The sequence below is a fragment of the Eublepharis macularius genome, chromosome 3 (genome assembly GCF_028583425.1).
Source record: "Eublepharis macularius isolate TG4126 chromosome 3, MPM_Emac_v1.0, whole genome shotgun sequence".
NCBI lineage: Eukaryota > Metazoa > Chordata > Lepidosauria > Squamata > Eublepharidae > Eublepharis > Eublepharis macularius.
The window spans coordinates 70,032,268-70,057,035 of record NC_072792.1 but is presented as its reverse complement, the minus strand read 5'-3'; the positions used below and the strand labels follow the sequence as shown (position 1 = coordinate 70,057,035).

At 42.9% G+C, this 24,768-nt stretch overlaps 1 protein-coding gene across 3 annotated transcripts in view; it reads right to left on the bottom strand.

Moving 5' to 3' along the window:
• The window catches only part of CDKL5 (cyclin dependent kinase like 5), a 123,641-nt gene extending 122,898 nt beyond the window's left edge, over positions 1-743 (bottom strand). For all 3 annotated transcript variants that reach the window (XM_054974705.1, XM_054974706.1, XM_054974707.1), the window contains exon 1: positions 616-743. The gene's annotated coding sequence lies outside the window, so the exon portion shown is untranslated. The remainder of the gene's footprint in view (positions 1-615) is intronic.
• Between the last annotated feature and the right edge of the window lie 24,025 nt (positions 744-24,768).

Genomic DNA, 24,768 nt, shown 5'->3' with positions numbered 1-24,768 from the left:
CATACCCCACTCATGGGAGGGGGGGGAGGGATTTCAAAAAGAGAAAAACACATGCATAACATACCATAAGGATTCAAATATGCGATAAGGAAGGGGAAAGGGATGTGAAGGGTGGCTCTTCTCGCCTTAACCTGAAAGCCCTGGCCAATATCAGCGCCGAGGAGATCGGCTGGGAAAGCACCCTCAGCCACCTCTAGTATCTCTTCTTATGGGTGCAGGATTGGAGCGGCCCTTGCACTTGTGGCTGCGGGTATTGGCGACTAAACCCGTGATTGATGATGATGGAGGAACTGGAAGAACAGCAGGAACCCTCCCCCCCCCCTCCCGCGCCAAGCCACAGAGGAGAGGCAAGGCAACGGCGGCGTGCAGGAGAACAGCAGCGGCCCCCTCAACTAGTGTCACTTGTGCCTGTGGTGGGTGGGAAAAGGCGAAGCGAGGGGGAGGGAATGGGAACGACAGCCAAGTGAAGCAGACGGAGACAGGGAGGCGGCATCCTCCGGGGTCCACAGGCGGTGGGCGGCTGACGTGGGAGGGATTTGAAAGGGGGCGGTTACGGAGCGGCTGAAGAGAAGGTGCAAGGGGAGGGGGCGACAGGTGGACCGTTCAGCCCCTTACCCCGCTTCACATCCTCTCCGCTCCGTCCGTCCCTCGACGTCGCTGCCTTCGTTAAGCACGCACGCCCGCCCGCCCGCAGCAGCTCCACCAGCGCTTCCCTCACGCTCTCTCGCCTCTTCTGCCTCACAGCTTGCTCAGCTAAGCTCTCACCCGAACCCGCTTGCAAGGGCGAGGGAGGTGTTGCTGAGGTAGCCTCGCCCCCTTCCCCTTTTTTTTGGTCACTGACACGCACCTCGACCAATCGGAAAGGGGCACGGGAAGGAGGAAACCCCGCCTTCGTCGAAAACGAACCAATGGGGACAGGTGTTCCCCCCTTGCGACATGGTGGACGAGCGAGGGGCGGTCGTCGCCACCATTACTCCACCCACCACCGCCTGCTCCGACTCCTGCTTTAGCCCCGCCCACTGCGCGCTCAGGCTCGGTTGACTCCGCAGCACCAGAGCAACCGAGGGGCTGCGAAGGCGACGGGGGGCTGCGGTGGCCTCTTCACCGGCCGCTGCCTTTACCTGGCGCTGAGGAAGGAGGGGCGGCGACAGGACGGTCGTGACTAGGAAGTAGCAGCTGCCGCTACGGGAAGAGGGAGGGAGGGAGGGAGGGAGGACTGGATGTTTCTGCAAGAGGAATACGCAGCCTCAGCAGCTGTTGCTGTCATGACTAAGCAGCGTATGAGACTCAGAAAGAGGCTGGTGGGGGCTAAGGACTGGGGCTTCGGGGGGGCGCTCTGCACCCACTTCTAATGTGTGTATGTGTCGCTCTCTATGGGTATCTGCCATCCAGCAACAGATTTTCCTCTGTTCTTTCTTTCCTTTTCTAGCTTCCTCCTAATTGTGCACAGAAAAAAACAAACAGCGCTCTCCCGCTCCCCAAAAAAGACAACGGGCAGCATGATCACTGTGCATGTAAGCCCCATCGAGTTCAGTGTGAATGGCTCACATAGATAATACTGGTCATCGGGTGCAGCCTTAACATGTCCTCTCTTCTGGGATTTTCTACCTGTTAAATACAGTTAACACCAGATATTCCATCATAAACTTTCAGATAAGCATGCTTAGGATTGCAGTCATTAAATTTTTCATTAAAATCTATGGGAGGTTAGCTGCAGATTCATTAGAGAGGTACCATTCATTAGAGACAAGATTTTCCCCTGAGGATATAATCTTACACATTCTTCTTTGGAAGTAAGTCCCACTGAAATCATGTTCACAATCATGTTGAAAGGCTGAAACTCTAAAAGCATATAGCTAGTCTCAGTGAAATCACTGAAACTTTGTTGCATTATAGTCATTTCTAGCCAAATATTCAGAGTTCAGTTGATCAGACTTTGAGATAAAATGATTATGCAATGTACAAGAGCTCATGCTGAACTTGGGGTGGATTTGACACATCAAAGAAGTAGACTTTGGGTGTACTTAAGAGAGACATAAGATAGGAGTACACCTATAATTGCGTATGATAACTAGAATATTTGCCAAAAAACAAATGATGTAAGTCATGCACGCAAAGAATCTAAATAAAGTGTGAAATGCTACTCACAAATGGAATGTAAACTCTATACATATATGAAAGTTTATGAGATGCATAAAAGTAATGACACTATGGACTTGACTGAGAGAGGAACATAGCATCAGACATGTAATTCAATGTATTTTAACATTCAGTCCAACTTGAAATACACTTTTATTACATTTATCAAGTTCAAGTTCATTCAAGTGTAACAGCCCATGGGCCAGACACTATAAAACAAATGTAATAATTAAAAATCACAATAAAACAAAACTTTGCTACATTCACAATGCAGCTTTTACAAAGGCTACCCAGAAGTAATCTTAATCCTGAAGTGTCAGGGATGGTCAAGTACTGCAGTAGCCATTTCCTAAGAAAGCTCTCTTTGGCTGTTACATACTTTGGGCAGTAAGAAAAGATATGGGACAATGAATCAACCACTGCTAAACAGGGCCGGATCTAGAGGGGGGGCAGGGGGGTAGTCTGCTCCCGGCGCCGCCAGGGAGGGGGCGCTGGAAGCAGCTCCCAGAGCATGCAGGCGGCAGCATGGGCAGCCGCGCTGCCTTTTGCTTGCCCTGCGGGACGGGGCGGCTGCCTTGCCGCGCACCCCCTGTCCTGCAGGGCAGGAAAAGGGCAGCGCGGCCGCCCACGCCATTCACTTGCCCTGCAGGACGGGGCAGCCGGCCGCCCCCTGTCCCGCGGGGCAGGTGCATGGCGCAGGCAGCCTCACAGGCTCCCGCGCTGCCTTTTGCTTGCCCCGCGGGACGGGGCGGCTGGCTTGCAGCGCACCCCCTGTACTACAGGGCAGGCAAAGGGCAGCACGGCCGCCCACGCCACTCGCCCCGCGGGAGAGGGGGCAGCCGGCCACCCCCTGTCCCGTGGGGCAGGCGCATGGCGCGGGCAGCCTCGCAGCCCCCCGCACTGCCTTTTGCTTGCTCTGCAGGACAGAGGGCGCGCGGCAAGCCAGTCACCCCCTGTCCCATGGGGCAGGCGAAAGACAGCGTGGGGGGCTGCAAAGCCGACCGCGCCATTCGCTTCTGAAGCGAATGGCACGGGCAGCTTCTCAGCTCCCCGCGCTGCCTCCGGCGCGCAGCGTGATGATGTCATCAAAATGACGTCATCACGCAGCGTCAGGAGCATGCACGCGCGCAAGGACCGGCAAGCGTTGCCCCGCGCGCTGGGAGCGCTAGATCCGGCCCTTCTGCTAACGGACCGTCACAAAAACACTGATCTGAAGGTATCTTAAGGAAACAGCCCTTCATCCGGGCTGTTGGCAGTGCATTGCAACATGCAATCATATATGACCACTTCAATTTTGGAACTGCCAGTTTATTAGTGAGGTGGATCAAACTGGGTCAAGTACTTAGTTCCCAGATGGAATGGGGAACATTTTCATGCAGCATCTGTTTGGAGGGAGTCCTAGTCCTGTTTAAGCTTCTCTATAAGAAATGCTCGTCTTCTTTCAGATTCCTTGACTTCCATGAATCTAGTCGATTTATTTCCATATCCACAGTTCTATTCCAGTTTGACCAACAGTGCTCATGGGTTGCTAATCTGGTGAAAACAAGAGATCTTCAGAATTTAGCAGTCTGTACTTAAAGCTGACTATAGCTTTCCAGATCAATGTTGAAATACTTGGGAGACCCAGTTCAAGTCATACAACTGCAGAAGCTGTATATGGTGGCAAGGCAAGTATTTTGTGAAAGGTTAGCTGAAGTTTATTGAGCTGTTCTATTGGGCCCAGGGACCAGATGCGGGAACCGTACAGTACGCACAGTATCACAAGAGCCTTATATGTCTTCAAAAGTGCTGGCACATATTGAGCACTTCAGCTAAAGAAGAATTTCCTTAAAGCCAGCAGAGCTAAGCTGATTTTCTGTTTAAGATATTGAACATGTTTGGGCCAAGATAAATTTGACTGGAACACAATTCCTAGATATCTAAATTCAATTTAAGTTCATCAATTTGTATGCACCAATTTTCCATCTTTTGTTTAATCTTTTTGTTGACTTTGTAAACATGATTTTAGATTTATCCTCATTTATCTCTAAGAGTTCACTATTGGAATAAGTGATGAATACTTTTATAGCACATTTTAAACTGATCTTGAGTTCTGGAGAGCAAGACAAGGTCATCAGTACCTAGCAAGGTAGGTACTGGGCAATTTGCCAGATATGGAGCATGGGTGGAGATGCCTTGCAAGCTTGGAACAAAGCTATTTAAATATAGGTTGAATAGATAAGGTGCAAGGACGCCTTTTTTGTATATAGGTGTAATCAATGATGTTTTCTAAGTATCTGGCATAATCCCGTCCAGATTTACCAATGTGAATAAAGGTGAAAGCCCTTGAGCCTACCAATCACGGGCTATCTTCAGAAGTTCAGGGGGGGATGCACCAGGTCTAGGGGACTTCCCCATTTTCAGAGCTTTGATCAGTTCAACTATCTCGCAACAACTGACAGGTTTTCATTTTGGAATTTGGAATTTCAAAATCCAGATCTGGTTCGAGATTATGCTTCTTATGCAATTACCTTGTCCCATAGAGATTTCATAGACTGGTGCTTTTTCTCTCAGCATAGCTTTATGTTCCCTTCTGGCTCGTATCAATAAACGTCTTTTGATGGTTGTGTTACTGTGCTAAAAAGTTTGTAGTTCTGTTTAACTTGGCTTTTGGCCTTCCTGCAGTCCTTGTCAAACCAGCTCTTTGTGTGATGATAGAAGTTATTTGATTTTCCCTTTTCATTCCTGCTGTTCAGTAGAACTAAATCAAACAGTTAGATGAGTAGTGCCTTGGATTCTAGTACAATGTGACAATCTTGTTCCATCAGAATCTCCTTTTTTAGATTTTGTGCTTTAATAGTGTGGAGTACTTTTATAGCAGCTTCAGTTGATCTTTTGGACATCTTCATTTATATGGCAATACTTTAGGTTCAATTTGGCTAGTACTCAAGTCTGATGTGGTCTCCATTAATATTTCAATGGAGATTGGGAGATGGTCACTTATTCCATAGTCTTCTACCTTGAACTCTAATACCTTGGAGAGGCAGGAATCTCAAATCAGCATATAGTCAATTAACACTTGCTCCTTGTGGGGAGATGAATGTATAATCTCCAGAAGGGTCACCAATTTATTCATCATTTTAACCCCTGATCTATTTATACCCTTATCTTTGGAGTAGCATGCTCCTTCTACCACATTGTAATAGAAGAAGTCGTCTTTCCAGAGTTTGGAAAGGAGTAGTTCATGATCATTTGAACCAGTTCTGGCACTGAAGTCCGCTCCCACCCCCCACTAATAGTTAGTGGGTAGCTACTTTGTGTTTTCATGAGAGATACAAACAATGCATTTTATTCTTCTCATAGATTAATTTTTAAAATTTTGAATCTGCAAGATACACACAGAATTGTCATTTTTATAAAAAAATATTTGATAGACACATATTTCTTTTATCAAAAGCAATCTTAAGGATGCACATTAGTGGAGGTTGTGTTATATTTGTCAATGAGAAAGTCAGCATCTAATCTATTCTGAAGCTGTGTAAAAATGTTTTTGTAGTATAATTGAGAATGTGAAAATGCTAATCTTCAAATAAATAATGTGGATTACAAGAATGTCTTCACAGAGCCTCACAACAAATTCAAACAGTAATTTAAACATGAGTTTTGAAACTGACCTATTTTCCTTGATTTTTTTCTTCCGGTATGACATTTTCTTTATGCAGTTCCTACAAACTAAACTGAGCAAACAACATTAGTGTCTTTCAAATTTCACATGAGATCTGAAAATCAAACCAACTTTGTCCATCATGTCTAGCAATCCAGATCGTGCAGTGCAATGTAATATTGTTATTGTCACTCAGCAAATTAAGTAGAATCCAGCAGCTTGTTTCTTCATAACAATGATGTCTCTGTAGTACTAACCAAACAATATGTTTTTGAAAAAGTATTTAAGGCTACAATCTTTTTTAAAAATCTTACCTTATAGCCTCATTGGATGCAATTTGATTAAGTCTACAGAGAGCAAATACTCTACTAATCAATGGAAGCTTAACAACAAGATTAATTGGAGTCAGAACTGAACTTTCAATACAATCCATAAACTCTGTGTTCAGACGTACATAAGCCAGTTAAGCATTGCCCTTTCAGCATGTTCAAATATCTTGGAGATTTGTATTTTCTGATGGAGAAACTTTTCTGCCCATCCAGGTAGACATAGAGCTTTTCTACTTTCAAAAATGCTCTTGGATAGATCCTAGGATATAACATAAAAGGTTGCTAAGTTTGGTTGGATGGCAATAAAGAACGAGTTCGTTCACTACCAATTAAAGACAGTTTTGTCTTATGGTTTTATGGTACCTGGTTTTTATGATATGCTGAAATTAAATTTTAAGTATTTTCAAACATTTTAAATTTTTTAAATATTTTAAGGCAATGTAAGGCAATGTAATCTATTATGTTACTGAGGTATCTTTTATTCTGTATTCTCTAGTTTATCTCTGTAACACTGATCATCCCTTCAATTCTTTTGCTGGTCTAGGTCCGTAATAATAAATTTGATTTGGATTTGATTTGGATGGAGAAACTCCTGTCTCTAATAGTAAATGTAGTTCTAATAGTAAATGTAGTTCTTTATAGCCTGATATTTTTCAGCTTCCTGAGGTCTTGAAAGAAAGCACTGGTTCTTTTCAATCCATTTGAGGTAAATTGTGGCTTGTGCTGTTTCCAGATGGTGTGAAAATGCATCCTCATCATGGCACCAACAAGCAGCATGGTATAGGCAGGAACAACCTCCACATACCCGTCACACCAGAAAATTAGATAGGAAACCACCCACAGCCTGCAATTCCCTTTAAAAGGTCTCTTTCTTTCTTTTTCCCATCTGTGCTGTAGTGCTACAATGCAGCTTAGTAAAGAAATGGGGGAGGGGGATCCCTTTAAATGACTGGGGGGTGGAGGATTGTGGAGCTCCCCTCTTCCCTTCCTTCTCATGGTTATGGGGGAGGCGGATGCTCCACCTGAAGCCACCCTGAGGTTTCTCTTATCTGGAGTAAAGGGGAACAAACAGGAGCCAGACAAGTCATGCCCACATTGGGCTTGAAACCATCTGGATGCTCCGCTTTACAGAGGGGGGGTTCTGCTGTCTACAAGGAGGGAAATCCCACCCTTTTTGTTTTTCATGTATACTCTGTAAAGCATCATAACAGCGCTGTTAAAATTTGAAATAGATAACTGGCAATGGAATGTTATAGTACAATAATGATATCAATGTTTTTAAAATCCCTCAAAAAGTTCCCTGGTCTGCAGAAAAAATTGCTGGGAAAAATGGCACCTGCAAATGGTCAACAGTGGCAAAATGGCACCAGGATGGGCAAGGCCCTTGCAGCTATTCTTTCCTGATGACTAGGGCTGCCAAGTGGCCTCCCAAAAGAAACCAGATGGGGGCCCTGGCACTCGGCTTACTTTTTTTCTTTGCACGCACTATGTGCACGCTTGAGCTCCTGTCTTCTGCAAGTGATGTCATCACTGGCGCCAGTGGCCATGCATGTCAGCTGGCCATTTCCCCAGCGAGCAAGTGGCTGGGTGAGCAGGCGGGAAGCAGGGGGGAGAAGGTGGAGGAAGTGCAGGAAGCCGGGTGAGCCCCCTGGCCACTTCCCCTGGAATGCTTCAAGCAGGGGGTAGAGGACAAGGTAGACGCATTTCAGGAAGGTCTCCTAGTATTGCTGCCAACTCCTGCAGGCCAGCAGCCAGCTAGTCCTTCCCCACTGACAAAAATGCTGGACATTGATATGTCTGGTATTCTATCAACATTTCCTCCAAACAGGCCAATAAAAAAACTGGACTATCCAGGGGAAAACTGGATACCTGGCAACCCTACTGATGTCATGCTAGCAGCTTGGACAGTCTTCTTTCTAAAAAGATGGTAGTGAATCGGGTTTGGGAAAGAGCTTACGAAGGATGGTGGATACTTAGAAACAGAACAACTACAACAATAACTTGTGTGGACCCCCTCCCCAAGTAATCCAGTTAGGTAGCCAAGGCAGAGAAAAGTTTGCATGAGGAACAGTCCAAATATATGGGTAGGTTCATGCTGGAGCATATGATTATTCAAGTATCCTGCTACCAAAAAATTTTAAGCGTAAATGTTGAAAACTAGCATTTGAATTGGGCCTAGTATTATATTGGAAGGCATAACATGAACCAGTTGAAGGACTAATGAGGCTTACCTACTTGAGTACCAGCAAATTTTTCATAATCTTAAATAAAACACATTGTAGAGAAACTGTGGGGCGGAAGAACCCCGTTGGATCAGACCAGTGGTCTATCTAGTCCAGCATCCTGTCTCATAGAACAGCCAATGAGTTACTCTTGAGGGCTAACAGACAGGGATAGAGAGGCCAAGGCCCTCCCTTAATGATGCCACCTAGCTTGGGTTGCCAGGTCTCTGAGGCAACTGATGGGGGGGCAGGTACTCACTGGAGCTCTAAAGCAGGGGCTCAGTACTCGCCTGGAAGTGACATCATCGCTCTGACTGTGGGAGTGCTCCTGGGCTTCACAAAGGCCTGATTCTTTGAGATCAATTGGTGAGCCTGGGGGCAAACCACCAGGAGTTTGCCTGCCACTGATGGGCACCTGGGAACCTTACTCCTGTCTATGGGTTTCAAAGGCCTCTGAAAATGGAGATTCCATTCACTCACCTTGGCTAGTAACCATTGATTGACCTGTTCTCCTTTTAAAGCCATCCATGCTAATGAGTAGAGTTTCCAAACTCCAGGTGGGGCCTGAAGAGCTCCTGGAATTACAATTGATCTTTAGGCAACAGAGATCAGTTGCCCTGGAGAAAATAGCTGCTTTGGAAGGTAGACTCCATGGCATTTTACCCTGCTGAGGTCACATCCCTTCCCAAACGCCACCCAGGCTCCACCCTGAAATCTCCATGAATTTCTCAGCCCAGAGCTGGCAACCCAACTCTCAGCCTGGCAACAGGTGGGGGAACTTACCATGGGGGAGTGCTAACTGAAAACATAAAGCTAACCAGTGATGCGCTGATAGCAGTCTTGGTTCATGGCCATCACTACATCTATGGTCAGTGAATTCCACACTTTAATTACTCATTCAGTAAAGAACTTATGGCTGCCCAGGTGGCCTTGCACAGCCTAGATTCTTCAGTCTTTCCTCATAGGAAAGGTGCTCCAACCCCTTGATTTTCTTGTTGGCTCTTTTCTGTACTTTGTCCAGCTCTGCAGTATCCTATTTGAGCTACAGGGACCACAACTGCAATAATAATGTTAGATTTATATACCACCCTTCAGGACAACTTAATGCCCACTCAGAGCAGTTTACAAAGTGTGTTATTATTATCCCCACAACAATCTCCCTGCAAACAATATTCTAAATAAGGCTGTATCATAGCTGTGAACAAGGGCATTATAATATTTGCTGTTTTATTCTCAATCCATTTCCAAATAATCCCTAGCAAGGAGTTTGGCTTTTAAAACAACCTCTGTACATCAAGTCAATATTTTAATTGAGCTATCCACTATAACTCCAAGATCTCTTTGAATCTTGGTCTCAGCCAGTTCAGCATGTATTTAAAGTCAGTATTTTTTTTTTGTTTCAATGTGCGTCACTCACACTTGCCAACACTGAACTTTATTTGCCATGTTCTTGCCCACTCGAGGAAGTTAGGTAGATCCTCCTGCAGCTCTTCACAATCCAATTTGGTTTTCACCATCCTTTAATTTCCATTGCTATACCAGGCACTGATTTCCAACTGACAGTTTGTCTTTTAGCTCAGTTCTTTTTCTCCTTGGCAGAAATCTGGGCCACCATCATGTTGACTTGACTGCTTAAACCTAGAAGCCAGGATCAATTTTTTGCACCATTCAGTGGTCAGCTGTGAAAAGAGAAAGGGATGAGGCCAGCAAATACAGAGTAAGGAACAATTTCAGGTCTGTGAAACAATGAGGACAGATTAGGTCACCCTATCCATGATTCCACTTCCATTCCTTGATTCCACTCTCAACTGTTACTTAGAGAGTTCACATATATCTTATTTGTATGCATAAATACAGCCTGTTCACATGTTCCTGTTGCTCCTTCTTCCACTTCACACACACTATGACTGAAGGCTTTCAGTTCCACGTGACCTCCAAAGGCAGGCACCAGGATAAACTGGAGTCTGTTTCCTCAATGCCAACTGGGATTCTAAATGGCCTTTTGATTCGCATTCAGAATTCTGGTTTGTTGGAAGAACTAACTCTACTTTGCTCAGGTGCCTCTATTCAGATATCATGACAAACTAGAATTATGATTCAAGGATTCCCAAAGTTGTAAGCCTTCAGTCATACGTTGTGTGGTAAAGGAATGAAGAGCCCAGTTAGAGCATGAGTACAACATACAAGCTATATTTGTGCCTGTCAAGGACAATTTTTTATTTTTTTATTTTTATTTTTTTAGATTTTTATACTGCCTCTCTCTCAAATAAGGCCTGAAGTGGTTTACAACATTAAAAACAATTAAAAACAATCTCAGCTGAGATGTCCAAATGCAACCACTATTCAGTTGAATACTAGCTTTCAGTAGGAGCTTAGAAAATGAAAGCACCACAATGGGTAATGCTTGATATGGCAAACAGGATGCAATGCCCCTGGGTTTCCTCAAGAGTGTTATCAGTTTCTGTTTTTCTCTCCACCCCAACATATGGCTACAACAGGGATAAAACAAATGGCATCTCTTTTCACTGAATCATAGTCGAGTCCACACCCATATGGCTGCAGGGGAAAAAAATATAGCAATGCAGACAAACAAGTAGAGATGTGCATGTCCTGTGAGGTTAATTCCACACCCAGAGTCTGCTGGGATATTGTATTTTTAAAAATACAACAATTATATAGGCATAATTATATTATATCTACCAGGACATTAAATATCTTCAGAAAAGGAAGCATGGCTACGGCTCTCCCCCATTATGTGATGAGGAAACAGCAGCCACAGCTTAAATTGTGATAGCAAAAGGTGAAAGAAAACAGGCCCATTTTGCGCTCTACAAGCATTCCTAATACCATTCATGTGTTTGCATCTTAGAGGTGGCACATGGAAGGAAGCCCCTCAGTGAGGGCAGTGGCTGCTGATCCTCAATGCAATGACAGGTAACTATGCTTCAAGATCCTTCTTCCAGCTTTCTCCTCTTGATTCAGATAATAATAATAATAATAATAATAATAATAATAATAATAATAATAATAATAATAATGAAGGTGCTCTCTTTGCTTACTTGTCCTTATAATCAAGCACTTCGCTCATTTTGTAGAAGGAAGAAGGAAATTGGTCCAAGCTTCCATTCCTTGATTCCCTCAGCATAATGTACAAGGCACTGCATGCCACTCCATTGGCATGCTCCAATGGTGGCAACAGTCCTCTTATCAAAGAGCAAGAAAGGGGCTTGAGGAGAGATCCTTGGGGCTAGAGTTGCCAACTCCGTATGGGAAATTCCTGGAGATTTGGGGGCAATACCTGGGGGTGGAGTTTAGAGAGTAGGGATGTGATGCCATAGCGTCCACCCTCTGAAGCTGCCATTCCCTCCAGGGGAACTGATCTCTATAGTTTGGAATTCCAGAATTCCAGGCTCCGCCTAGAGGTTAACAGCCCTACTTGGGGTTGCTTGTAGCTGCTTTATCAGCAGGTACTACAGCCACTAGTACCTTCTTTCTATATGTTATTGTAGGGCTGGGTCATGCATGAGAACAGGGAGTGAGCTAATACAGCCTTTAGATAGTAAAATAGACTGTGCCATTTCAGCAGGAGGATTATATTTTGGAAACTGTCATATGTTAATAACTGTCTGCAAATGAAAAACTGACACAGCAGGCAAAGATGGGGTGTAGAATTCTGAAATAGATTTCTGTTTCCACTGAGGTTTTATTTAATGTAAAGGAACACTCAGAATTAAAATCTATACTATCTATAGACTGGGTGGAGTTGTCCATTCTACCTCTTCAGGGTTCTGCAGCCTTACCACTATCTTTCTCCCTTGTGTGTGTGAACCAGATCTTATTAAAAGGGCTAAAGTACATTAGATAAAATACTTCAGCTGAAATACCAGTTTGGCTGGAACACTACTGTTCTGTATCTTTATGGCATAATTGTTACTCCAGTCTTGACTAATGTATTCTGATCTTTTTTTTTTTACAATTATGCACATTTTAGAGTAATTTACATCTATGTGAAACAACAGCAAGCTGAGAACAGCATAGCATTATGAAAGGGCCTTAGACAAAGAGCTCTAGTTAGGCAGCATTTTACATTTATTTTGCATGAGTGTAAAATAATTATATAAGGCATGGTGTTTTGAGGATCACAGTACTTCCTTCTTATAAAATCATTTTTAAAAGCATGAAATCAATGGAAGTTTTGCCTGAATAAAACTGCAGGATTTTGGCAAGAAGACAGGATTTGGCATGAAACTATTCATTATTAGTACTTGCTGTGACATTGCAAGTGCTACAAAGGGAGCAAAAATATGCAAAAAATTGATAGGGGTTTCTCTTTCTACTGTACTATAAAACAAAAAAAGCAGCTATGCTGCCTTTATTTTATGTGGATAAGAGTACTTTGTTTCCCAGGGTTATGGCTTTAGGGGGATTACTGTTACAAAAAGGACACTTTTTAAAAAGAGAAAGCAATTAAATGAACAATACGTTTATAGTTGCACTGTATTTATAGTATGTTCTAACTTTGAGAATGAACTCACAACATTACATTGAAGTCAGTTAAAGGTATATAAAATGCAAGAACTCAGTATGTCTTTTAAAAGTGTACTGTTCTCATGCATAGTTCATCAGCAAATTGATTCCAAAAATGATGAACATTCTGTCTATCTGAATAGGTTACTTTCATGGAGAAACCACATTACTTTATCTTGCACTTTTGACAGAGTAGCAAATACAACAGCGGTAGTTATGCAGTACTGATTAGTTATGCAGTCTTTTCTTCCTTCTTGTACACCAGACATTGCTATTTCAAACAGCACTTAGAACAACAGTGCTTATTATTTTACTCTGGATACACAGAAGTGTTATAAATGGAGAAGAATTTCAGCCAGTGCTGTTTCTCTCACCCTTATGTAACCAGCTGTTTCAGTTTCCTTTTTGAGTCAACAGTTCAAAGCACAGGATTCTTGTCCTCCTTTGTATCTGCTTGCCCTATAAAATAATGCAGTCTGATAGCTCCCTCCTAAGCAGAATTACATCCTTCTAAGTCCATATAAATTAATCAGCTTAGTAGAGGATAACTCTGTTTAGAACATTATGATATTATTAATGGGGTCAATATATTTGAGTATTACCCAGTTGCCCAAGGAAGAAGCAGGTGGAAAAGCTATGGCAGTTGCAGGAAACAACAATTTTATTTAACAGGCAGGGATTGAATAAGTGTAGTCAGGGAATGAAAATGATGAGGTAAATTTTTGTTGGTAGTGTAGTATACACAGGCAAAATGTTTTCCTTGAAGTTTAGTTTCTTATATTCTTGGTTCTAAGCAGTGAGAGGTGTATTACTTAGTACTTTAGTTACAGCAACAATGTTTTTGCACAGAGTCTCCTATGAAAGCTCAGGTTTCCTGAAGTTAGTTTAAACTGTTTTCCCTTCACAACAAACCTGGAGTTCTCCTCAGAGTTAAACCCCTTTAGAAACTGGGCAGGAATTAATCTTCTTCTCCTAAGAAGATATAAAGCTTCTTCTTTTGGCTTGAAAGGGAGTCTAGCCTATTAGCCAATCACTCTTACCAAAACACACTCCCAGTTCTATGGTATCTGTATAAAGCAGGCTTCTGTTTCTGCTGACAGTTATACTAAGAATTCTTAAATAGAATTCTTCTTCAGGACAGTGATATTACAGTTAAGGCAAAAGTTTCTTCTTTTGTCACTCCAGAGGGGAACCCGTCTGATCTTCCCTATAAGTCCCACTCACCAACTCTCTGAATAATCCTGTCAGAAACCAACTATCAGCTCTTCAGCCAGGTTCTGACAAATCAGATAGCAGGGAGTAGCCTGTAACTAAAGCTCTCTATTTCAAGCAAGAATTAACTCTTTCCCTCCCTCCCTCCCTCCTCTCTGATTGCTGACTTAGAAAACCTGCTTTCAAGTTCAGTCTGTCACAGTCAGCCTTCCAGGGCTGCCACTTGCTGTGGCAGACCCCACAGCACAGTTGGGTAGGGCAGTGATAGAGCTCATTGGCACCCCTTCATCTATGGTGTCCTAGGCAACCACCTACTGAGCCTAATGAATAGGCTGGCCCTGTACATCTCTGGGATGCAGCTGAATAAACAGAAGAGTAGATGGGAAATAAAGAAGTGAAATGAACATGTAGAAGTATAGATAATGCAACAAACTTTCCGAATCCACAAATTTTGCATTCTCCAATAATAAATTGTTGATTAATCTCAAAGACTGAATCCTAGAGGTATCTCTTGATTGATTTGATTTTTGGCATGTCTCAGATATGAAATTTCATATGAAAGCTGTCTGTTGTCAAATACCTTTAAATTCCATTTCACATTATCTATGTGAATGTGGTCAAATGCTAAATCCCATAGAACGTTGTCAGTTTTTAAATATTTGTAGAATATTATGTAGATTATTTGATGACTTATTGGATAGCCTGAGAATATTCAACACCATATCTGACAAAGGAGAATTCTGAAAAGAATTTTTTTAATGCAAATTCATTTCAGCACTAAGAGATTTTTGACAAGTCCTGCATATGTTATATGATATCAAGGAAACTGGCCTCAATCTTTTTATGAATTAACAGTGCAGTTTTAAACAGAGTTATACGCTTCTAAATCCATTGACTTCAGTGTTTAGAAGATCGCACTGCTTAAATGGCGCCATAAATTATATTACCTTTGTTAGAAACAGAAATAAGTACCTTCTGTCTTTGGTCAAAATTGAGGTTATAAGGTAAAGGTAAAGGTAGTCTCCTGTGCGAGCACCGAGTCATTACTGACCCATGGAGGGATGTCACATCATGACGTTTTCTTAGCAGACTTCTTACGCGGTGGTTTGCCATTACCTTCCCCAGTCATCTACACTTTACTCTCAGGAAACTGGGTACTCATTTTACTGACCTCGTAAGGATGGAAGGCTGAGCCCACCTTGAGCCAGTTACCTGAACCCGGCTTCCGCCAGGATCGAACTCAGGTCATGAACAGAGCCTGGGCTGCAGTACTGCAGCTTACTACTCTGCGCCACGGGGCTCTTGTAGAGTCAAGTTTTTTGAGTCACAACTCCCATCTAAATGAGGTTTAAGTTGTTTATGACTAACATATTCAATTGTTTCAGTAATCTGAACAAACTTTAGCTATGATGTTTAAATCTGAGATTTTGACACAACTTTAAGAAAATAAAATTTATGCTTACATTTATGATTAAAATAAATTTTGTTCTAGGCTTTTGGTCAAACCCTAATGATTTGAGCACTAATTTAAATTTCTTAACTTTTCCTCCTAAATTTCAATTCTCAACACCTGCTCAGTATTCCAGCAACACTGACATGTCAATGGGATTAAAAACAAAGAATTTATTCGGTTTTACAGAGCCTAATATTCCATTAAAAATAGTGAGAAACATTAATAATGAAAGAGACTCAAGTTGATCTTTGACTTTAACTTTTCTCTATGCACAAAATCAGTTCTATTTGTTATTCTTTTTGCTCTCTCCAAACTGTTTTACCATGTTACAGTGACATCTGCTGAATAAAAATGGAAGATACACAAGTGGTTTAACTGGGATATGCAAAGGAAGTTTATTCAGACCATGTTTTGCTTTGTTTCAGAGTTTTGTATAAATTTTCTTGATCATAGGTACTATAACTGTTAGGATCCTCCCCTCCCCACATTCCCATTCACTGAAATGGAAACTATTTTCCCTGCAACTCTGTTTTTCCCACCCCACACAACTGAGATCAAATTCTTAAACATTTCACCCCCTCTCACTGCAAAGGATCCTACAAAATTTCAGGCAGATAGAATATGTCCCCATTTTATAACAACAACAACATTCAATTTATATACCGCCCTTCAGGGCAACTTAACACCCACTCAGAGCGGTTTACAAAGTATGTTATTTTTATCCCCACAACAAATACCCTGTGAGGTGTGTGGGGCTGAGAAAGAGCTCCTAGAAGCTGTGTCTAACCCAAGGTCACCCAGCTGGCTTCAAGTGGAGGAGTGGGGAATCAAACCCAGTTCTCCAGATCAGAGTCCCATGCTCTTAACCACTACACCAAACTGGCTCTCATTTTATAGGCAAATTAACATGCCTGCTTACACAAAAGGCACAAGTAGGCATGCATTGGCAAAGTGAGTTTTTCCTCCGTTCCTGGTATTCTGAATCGTTGGGGGCTAGGAAGGCTATTTTAAAACAAATTTTAATGTAAGCACAGAGAGAGCTTAATTCTGCTCCCACCCACACTTTATATCAATGAATTAACATGGGCTACTTTTCAGCCCTTTTCCAATGTTGGCAAACATGAAAAATGGAAGGGCAATTCTAAATGTCAAGTTAAGTATCAAGATGTAAAAAAAAAATAGAAAGGAAATTTTAAAAGTACTTTTGTCAGGTTTCTGGATGAATTGATAGTTATATGCAGGGCTCATTTTGAGGGGGGACGTGCAGGAACGCAGTTCCAGCAGTTTCCCAAAGAGGTCACGTGACAGGTGGCCCCACCCACCTGACTCAGCCATTTCAGGCCTGTTTCGGCCTGGATTGGGGCCGAAACGGCCCGGATTGAGTGTCTGATGGGTGGTGGATCACTCTCCTGCTCAGCAGCAGCCTGATCCTGACCATTTTGGGCCCCCTTTCAGCCATTTTCAGCCCCTTTTGCCATTTTGGGCCCAATTTTGGCCCTGAATGGCCAGGATTGGGTCCAAAACAGCCAGGATAGGTGATATCAGGGGGTGTGGCATATGCAAATCAGGTATGCCAATGACCCACTTCTGGGGATGGCAAGGGGCATGGCATATGCTAATGAGTTCATCCAGCTCTTTTTATATGAAATGACCCCTGGTTATATGGGAAAGCAGATTTACAATGTGCTTGCTTCACATTACAGTGCATATGTGATTTCATTCTTACTATTAGCCCAAGGTGAGTTTTGAACTGAAAGCTGTACATTTGTATATACTGGTTGCATTCAGACTTATCAACAGACCCATGAATGAACTATGGAAGTCCTCAGGCTAGTGCCTTCCATACCCCTCCTCCTTCCTTTGCATGTGACTTGGGAGTTGAAAACTTCCTCATTCACAACAAACCAAGGTTCATTCAAACAAAAAACTATGGGTTTGTTTCTTGCCATGCATAAAGACTCCAAAGAGGTATAACAAATCATGATAACAAATTATGGTATACCACATATAGCTAGCTGGTGTCATTATGTCTGAATGTAGCCAGTGCCTGTTCAGCCTGATGGTGACAGAAATGTATTGTTCAGTTGTGATTCTGCACACTCGAAGCCTTGAAATAAAGCTATATGAATGACTATGGGAATGCAATGGTATGTGTTTCAATGAGCTTAGTTTTCAGAAACAAGTTATTAGTTTCAAACGTATGATTTCCCACGCTCTTCTACATTTGTTTTAAGACAGTTCTTTATAGCTTGTAACAGAGAAGTTATTTATTGTTAGTGCCACTCTCTTGCCCCAATCACCCCTTCAACTTTTACTTCTACTGCAATGAGAGCCAATCTGGTGTAGTGGTTAGCGTATCAGACTAGGATCTGGGTAGACTCAGGTATGAATCCCGTGGAAACTCACTGGGTGACCTTGAACCAGTATCATACTCATACTCTCAGATTAACCTGTCTCACAGGGTTATAGTTAAGAAAAATACAGAAATGAAGAATAACGGCTTCTCTGGTCCCCCATTAAGATTGGTAATCTCCAGAGGGGCACTGGGGATCTTCTGGAATTACAGTGGATGTCCAGGTGACGGAGATCAGTTCCCCTAGAGAAAATGGCTGCTTCGGAGGATGAATTCTATGGCATTATACTCCTGAGATCCATTTCCTCCCCAAACTCCACCCTCCCCAGGCTCAACGCCCCCCCCTTTAATATCCAGGAATTTCCTAAATGAGAATTGGCAACCTTAGTCCTCAATGAGGAGAAAGGCATGATATGTGTTTTAAAAATGCATACTTTTTGTAGCCTGCTCCTCTGTTTGCTTTTTTCCATGCCGTCCTCTCCTTCCACAGTGCCACTTTCTGCCTTTTTTTGCTATATATTCCTACCATAGTTTAATGGTTCTCCTCCTTATCCAGTCAACAAATGACTGAAAGGCCTCTCCTAGGGTTACCAGTCCCCAGATGGGAGCAGAGGATCCCCCACTCACAGTCTTCACCCTCTGGCACCATTCACCTGGCCAGCAGTGGGGGGACCAAGGTGGGGAATGGGGAATGGGCTCAGGAGCTCCAGAGCGTGCTCCAGAGCTCTTCCTTGATGCACCAGCAATGATGTCATTCCCAGAGCAACAAGGAAGAGTTCCAGAGCACATACATGAAAAGTGCACACACAAGGTAAGCTCATCTCTATGTGCCCCCATGCCCCCCCCCTGTCACCCGGGTTGGGCTCCAGGGTGTTACCCAAATAGGCAGTCTTCTAATTGGTTGGGGGGGATTAGCTAAAAGGAGACAAGGTGAGAGGGGGTAACTGGGATCTCCACTTATATTTGCAGGGATTAGAGAACTCTTGAAATATATCAGCCAGAAGTTCAACCAGAAAGGTTTTTATTAAAAGAGAAATAAAAGGAAAACATCACACATCTCGAAGACAGAGGTCCATGGAAGCAGCAGCAAAATGACCGGCATTTCATGGAGAAGAAGGCCCAAATGGATTGTGTGTGCGAGGGAGTGGTTTCAGATCTAAAGACATAAACACACACTCTGGTGGCTAGGGAGTCCAGATATAGGGCAAAATGCTCCCTGTGGCAAGCTGACATATTTGCCCCAAAACAATAACTTAATGGATTTTCTGGAGGTAGATAGTGAGGTAGGAGAGGCTTGATGAGTCCATCAGAGGTGGACTATAGGTGTAAATGTTGCTTGATGACGCTGTGAGAACCAGAAAAAGTTACCAGATTTGCTGAATAGTGTTAAATGGTGCTTAATCAAGGTAAATGGGTGAGGGGAAGGGAGCAGGATGCGGATGAGATTAGTCAGAAGTTTCTTGGGAGACCTCATTGTCCTAAATTATGTGTCTCTCTGGGGCATGGAGGGCAGATGCTCTCTGGGGCAGATGCTCTCTGGGGCATCCATTTTGTGCCAGGCAGTGCTTTGTGCTTCTGACATATGAAGGAGGGTGTTTATATGATTCCATATCTATAACCTGCCTCTCAGCAGGAGGAGGGGCCTGACTGCTAACAAGGGGACCTGGCAACCCTAGCATCTCCTGTCCTCTGTTTCCCCCACTTCTCCAACCTCCATCTGTCTGCACCTGTGAAGGTTCTACTGAAGTTTTAATGGCAAGTGCAGAGTGACTACTGAAGCCTAAAAGCATGCTGGTCAGGAACATGAAGCAAGTCTCTTAGAATCACAGGATTGGAAGGACTTCCAGGGTCATCTAGTCCTGCACAGTGCAGGAAATTCACAATACAGCACCCCACACACACACCCAGTGCCCCCTGCTCCATGCCCAGAAGATGGCAAAACACTATCAGGATCCATAGACAAACTGGCCCGGGAAAAATTGCTTTCTGACCTCAAAGTGGTGATCGGCATTATTCTGGGTGTGTAAGAAGGAGCCACAAGAAATAAGTACTGATGTAACCCTTCCTGCCCTCCCTCTCATGATCTGCCTAGGTTCACAGAATCAGCATTGCTGTCAGATGGCCATCTAGCCTCTGCTTAAAAACCTTCAAAGAAGGAGAGTCCACCACCTCCCGAGGAAGCCTGTTCCACCGAGAGACCACTATGTCAGGAAGTTCTTCCTAATGTTTAGCTCTTTTGATCAAATCAAAACTTGTTTGATTTAATTTCTCTCACTTTTTGTGTGAGGTGGGGGCTACAGTTGCTGCTTGATGCAAATCTGATACCAATAGTGAAACCCTAAGCAGAATTATTCATCTAAGTCCATTGAAGTCAATGGGCTTAGACTGGTATAACTCTGCTTAGGATTTCACTGCAAAGGTACTCTCCTGTAAAATCCTGTAAAATGTGTCTATTCACTAAAGATATATTTCTAAAAACTGGCTAAAAGTATAAAAAATCTACACACACACACCCCAAACACTGTCCTAATACAAATAATTCATTCAGGTTGGATTGTTTGTCGGTAAGTGGCAACTCTAAATGTAAAGAGCTTACTACAGAAAAACTAAGTATAATGGAATAATTTGAATTGTCTTGTGATGTTTCCTTTTGCTTACAGATCAAGAATAGGGTCCTTACTCTGGTTCCCACTTTTAAGTTTACACAGCAGAGATGGGTGTCTTCGAAACAATTTTAATTTATTAACAAGAAGATACAGGGATAGAAGCGACTCGTATCAGGAGAAGGCAGCTCATGCTGTCTACAGATCTAATTAACAAACATAACTAAGAAGCACTGTAACAATTTCTGTTTTCCACCTGCCCTTGAACCTTTATTATAATGCTTCCTTAAATTATCATAAACTTTTACCTCAGGAGGGCCCTGGTCACAACCAACACTCATTTTTTTTTCTTCACACACACAGAGCTTCAGGTGTTCTTTACTTTATCCAGGATTCAAATCCCTTTGGGGTTTGAATCCCAGTGCTATACCACCTGTGACATTTTACCTCCTTTGTATGACCTATATATTGCTGCCTCCCTGACTCCCTCAGTGTTGCCAAAAGTTTTCTTCAGCCACCAAAGACTTTTGCCTTAGATCGCTTCCATTTTACTGATGTTATAGGAAGGCTTAGTAGATGGTAGTATGATAAAACGGCCAGCACTTGGGAAGGGGAGAGCGGCACTGTGAGGAAAAAAGAGTTCCTTTATTTTTTGCCTAACCAAAAGTAGAATTTATTTTTAAGTACTTAAGTGTGATTGCAGAGTATTGATAAGCATATTGATTTTAGAATAGGTCCATTAGCTTGGTAATTTTAAAAAAAGTATACCTTAAGACCCAGTCACTAATTACTCAATGAGTAATTAAAGTGTGGAATTCACTGACCATAGATTCTCCTCTCTTCCATTTTATCCTAGCAACAACTAGGGTTCCCAACATCCAGGTGGTAGCTGGAGATCTCCTGGAATTACAACTGATCTCCAGGTGACAGAGATCAGTTCCCCTGAAGAAAATTGCTGCCTTGGGAGATAGACTCTATGACATTATACCCTCCTAAGGTCCTTCCCCTCCCCAAATCCTGCCCTTCCCAGGCTCCACCTCCAAATCTCCAGGAATTTCCCAACCAAGAGGTGGCAACCCTAGCAACAACCCTGTGAGGTAGGTTAGGCCAAGAGGGTTTGACTGGCCCAATCTTCCATTGCAGGCAGAGTGGCAATTTCAAACTAGGGCCGATTCCAGATGACTAACCTTAAGGCGCTTCATGCCGCCTCTTCCGGATCGCGACGGGGAAAATGCGAAATATCGCGTTTCCTCGCGCGAGTTTTGCGCGACGACGCGCAAAACTCGCACGAGGAAACGCGATATTTCGCATTTTCCCTGTCGCGATCCGGAAGAGGGCGGCATGAAGCGCCTTAAGGTTAGTCATCTGGAATCGGCCTAGGTTTCCCAGATTCTGGTCTAACAACTATACCATCTCTCTACCATCTCTTCTTATTTCAGCAACCTCACTTTCCCCCCCTCTAATGACAGTCACTGGCAGAAATTTTGAATTTTTACTTACAGTTAGGCTTGTGTTGTAATGTATACAAGCAGCCTCTAGGGGATAACTTTCTGCTTTGCGTGTTCTTCAGTCCTGTAGCAAATTGGAGGTTTGAGGACAGGGTCTGGGGAGAGTATAGTTGGGGAAGAGCAAAAGATGTAATTACATAGTCTAAGTTTTGAAGCAGCTATTTCCTCTTGGGTAACTGGTCTCTGTAGTCTAGGGATCAGTTGTAATTCCAGGAGAACTCTTGGCCTCACTTGGAGGATGTCAACCCTGGATGGCATGAACTTGACAGAACTGAAATTGTCATGGATTTAAACAAAATCCCCCTACTCTTTTACATCTTAACTTGGTTCTTGATTTGACACACAGGCTTTATTTCACATGCTCCTGAAGATTAGGGCTGCCAGATCCCGGGTGGGGGATCCCCCACTTCCAGCCTCTGCCCCTCGCTGCCACTCACCTAGTCAGCAGGGGGGAAAGACCTGAGGAACAGGCCCAGGAAGCAGCGGGTTCACTCCTGCAAGGCACAACATCATTTCCTCAAGTGATGTCATAACACCCGGTGGCAGGCATGCTCCTGCACTTCACAGGAGCCCAAATAGCCCCTATGAAGTACGGGAGCATGCCCAATGCCAGCATGATAATGTCACTTCTGGAACTGATTTAATTGCACCTGCCAGGAGCACATGCATGAAATGTAGATGTGAGAAGATCGCCCATGATCATTGCTAGCCCCCACCCACCCACCCACCGGGAGGGTAAGGGGACCTGGCAACCTTTCTTAAGATGGATGTAAACAATTATGTTCTATAGGCCCTGTAATTACCTAATAACTCCATATTGTCTTACCTAGTTACCACACAGTTGTTAGAAAGCATTTTGAGGGGCTAAAGAGCAGCTAAAACATTTTCTTAAATTTTTGCATGCCAGTTATTCTAAAATAGGAAAGTATTTTATGACGGTTTTATTCACACACCCTTTCTACTGGCCAAGAAGTCATTTTTTTTCCAGTTAAAAAACTGATTCTGGGTAAATGAGGAAAAGTAAATGAGGAAAATATTTGTCCATATCTTTATATCATTAGTTTCTCTTATTATTTTGGTAAGCAATACCTACTTATTTCTTCCCTATATTTTATAATGTCCAGAAAATTAAGGAAAGCAGTTTGAGATACACGAGATTTGTAGTGTAGTGTTGTTATATGTTGCTGTTTTTTTTCTTTCCTTCCCCTGCCCCCCTTCTTTCCCTCTGTATTGTTAGTCAATGTAGGTAATAAAAAAAAAAAAAATTCCAAAAAAAAGAGAGATACACAATGTTTAACTTAGGGGAAGGTGCTACTGTAAGGGTTTCCCCCCCCACATTTCTACTTGCACAAGGACCTTGGTGCATGCAGAAGTCATCCGGTGATTCCAAGTCAATATGTCCTGTACTATTTAACAGCTTGAAAAATTGGGAAGGGCTTGTTTTATATATATGAGCCGCAATCTACAGCACAGTTATACATCCTTCAGTTCTGCTTATCTTAGGGCTTAGAGATACCTTGCTCTGTTCTGGTGTGTAGCCATGGCACCCAGAATGTGCAACATGATCCTATGGATGCTGCTGATTCAAAAGTAAGTCCTGCTGAGTTCAGTGGGGTCGTTCCCAGTTAACTGTGCATACGATTGCAGTCTGACATGAGCCTGAAGACAACTGAGCCTTCTCCTGTAGTTGTTGTAGCACAGGCTGAGGTTTCTACTGTGTCATCCAGAAATGACTGTAAAAGCAGTGGAAATCTTGTTGCTATAGCTTTTAGCCAGCCCTCGGTATTATTCTAGATACCATTTGGACTACTCTTCCGTTCTTTCACTAAGGGATGTTTCCACTTTGTAACGTGGTACATGCCCCAAGGAGCAGGGATCTCATAGTATAGGTGTTGTGGGACCTGGATCCTAAGCAGTGTTCTGTGCAGTTCAGAAAAGAATCAGGCTCATTGAGTAAGGCCAGTAAAACTTACTTAAAGCATAAAAAGCATATGCTTGGCACATATATGCTGACTTACGTGTGACAGTCCCCAGTTGTCATTAGCAACTGCTGTAAAGTACTTGTAGGCATGCTTAAGTGATTATCACAACTTTCCCAAAGTTCTTATACCAATCATCAATCCATATGCAGTACTTGTACACTAATGAAATGTGGTGCAAGGAGCAGCTATATTAGCGTGCCTAGTGCAGACACTGTACATATATAGGCTGGCGTATGAGAATAAGAGACTTTTAGTTGTGTGGGGTTTTTTGTACAATTGCATATGTAAGCAGCTACATTTTAAAACCAGCCTTATTAAATTAATGATGAACTTCCCTTTTGGACAATGTACCTGACTTCTTTAGCAAGTGATTATCCAGCAATAAATGTTGCTGTGTCTAGAAAAGATTATTCCCTTGTTTCATTCTATTTCCTTCCTCCGGCAGAAACAGATGGAATTTTAATTTTCTCACAGTTACTATGAGCTGAGAATAACAGTTCTTAAATTAGGTCTAAGGAGGTGGCAAGATGTAAGCATTTTAGAGCAGTCTAGCACTGAAAGTAAAGAACTATCCTCACATGCAAACTGATGAGATCTCATCTAAAACTTCAATTTTTGTAGAAAAATATATTTTCTAAATGTTTGTATGTTTGGCTAAGAAATCAAGCAAAGGAACTCCTTGTAGGACTTTTTGAAGCTAGAATGACATTCTCGAAGGAACAGACAAAGGACCTTCTAGTTTCCAACAATAGACAGTAAGATGCCTCTAGTACGGCATGGTAAAAAAGAATCACCAG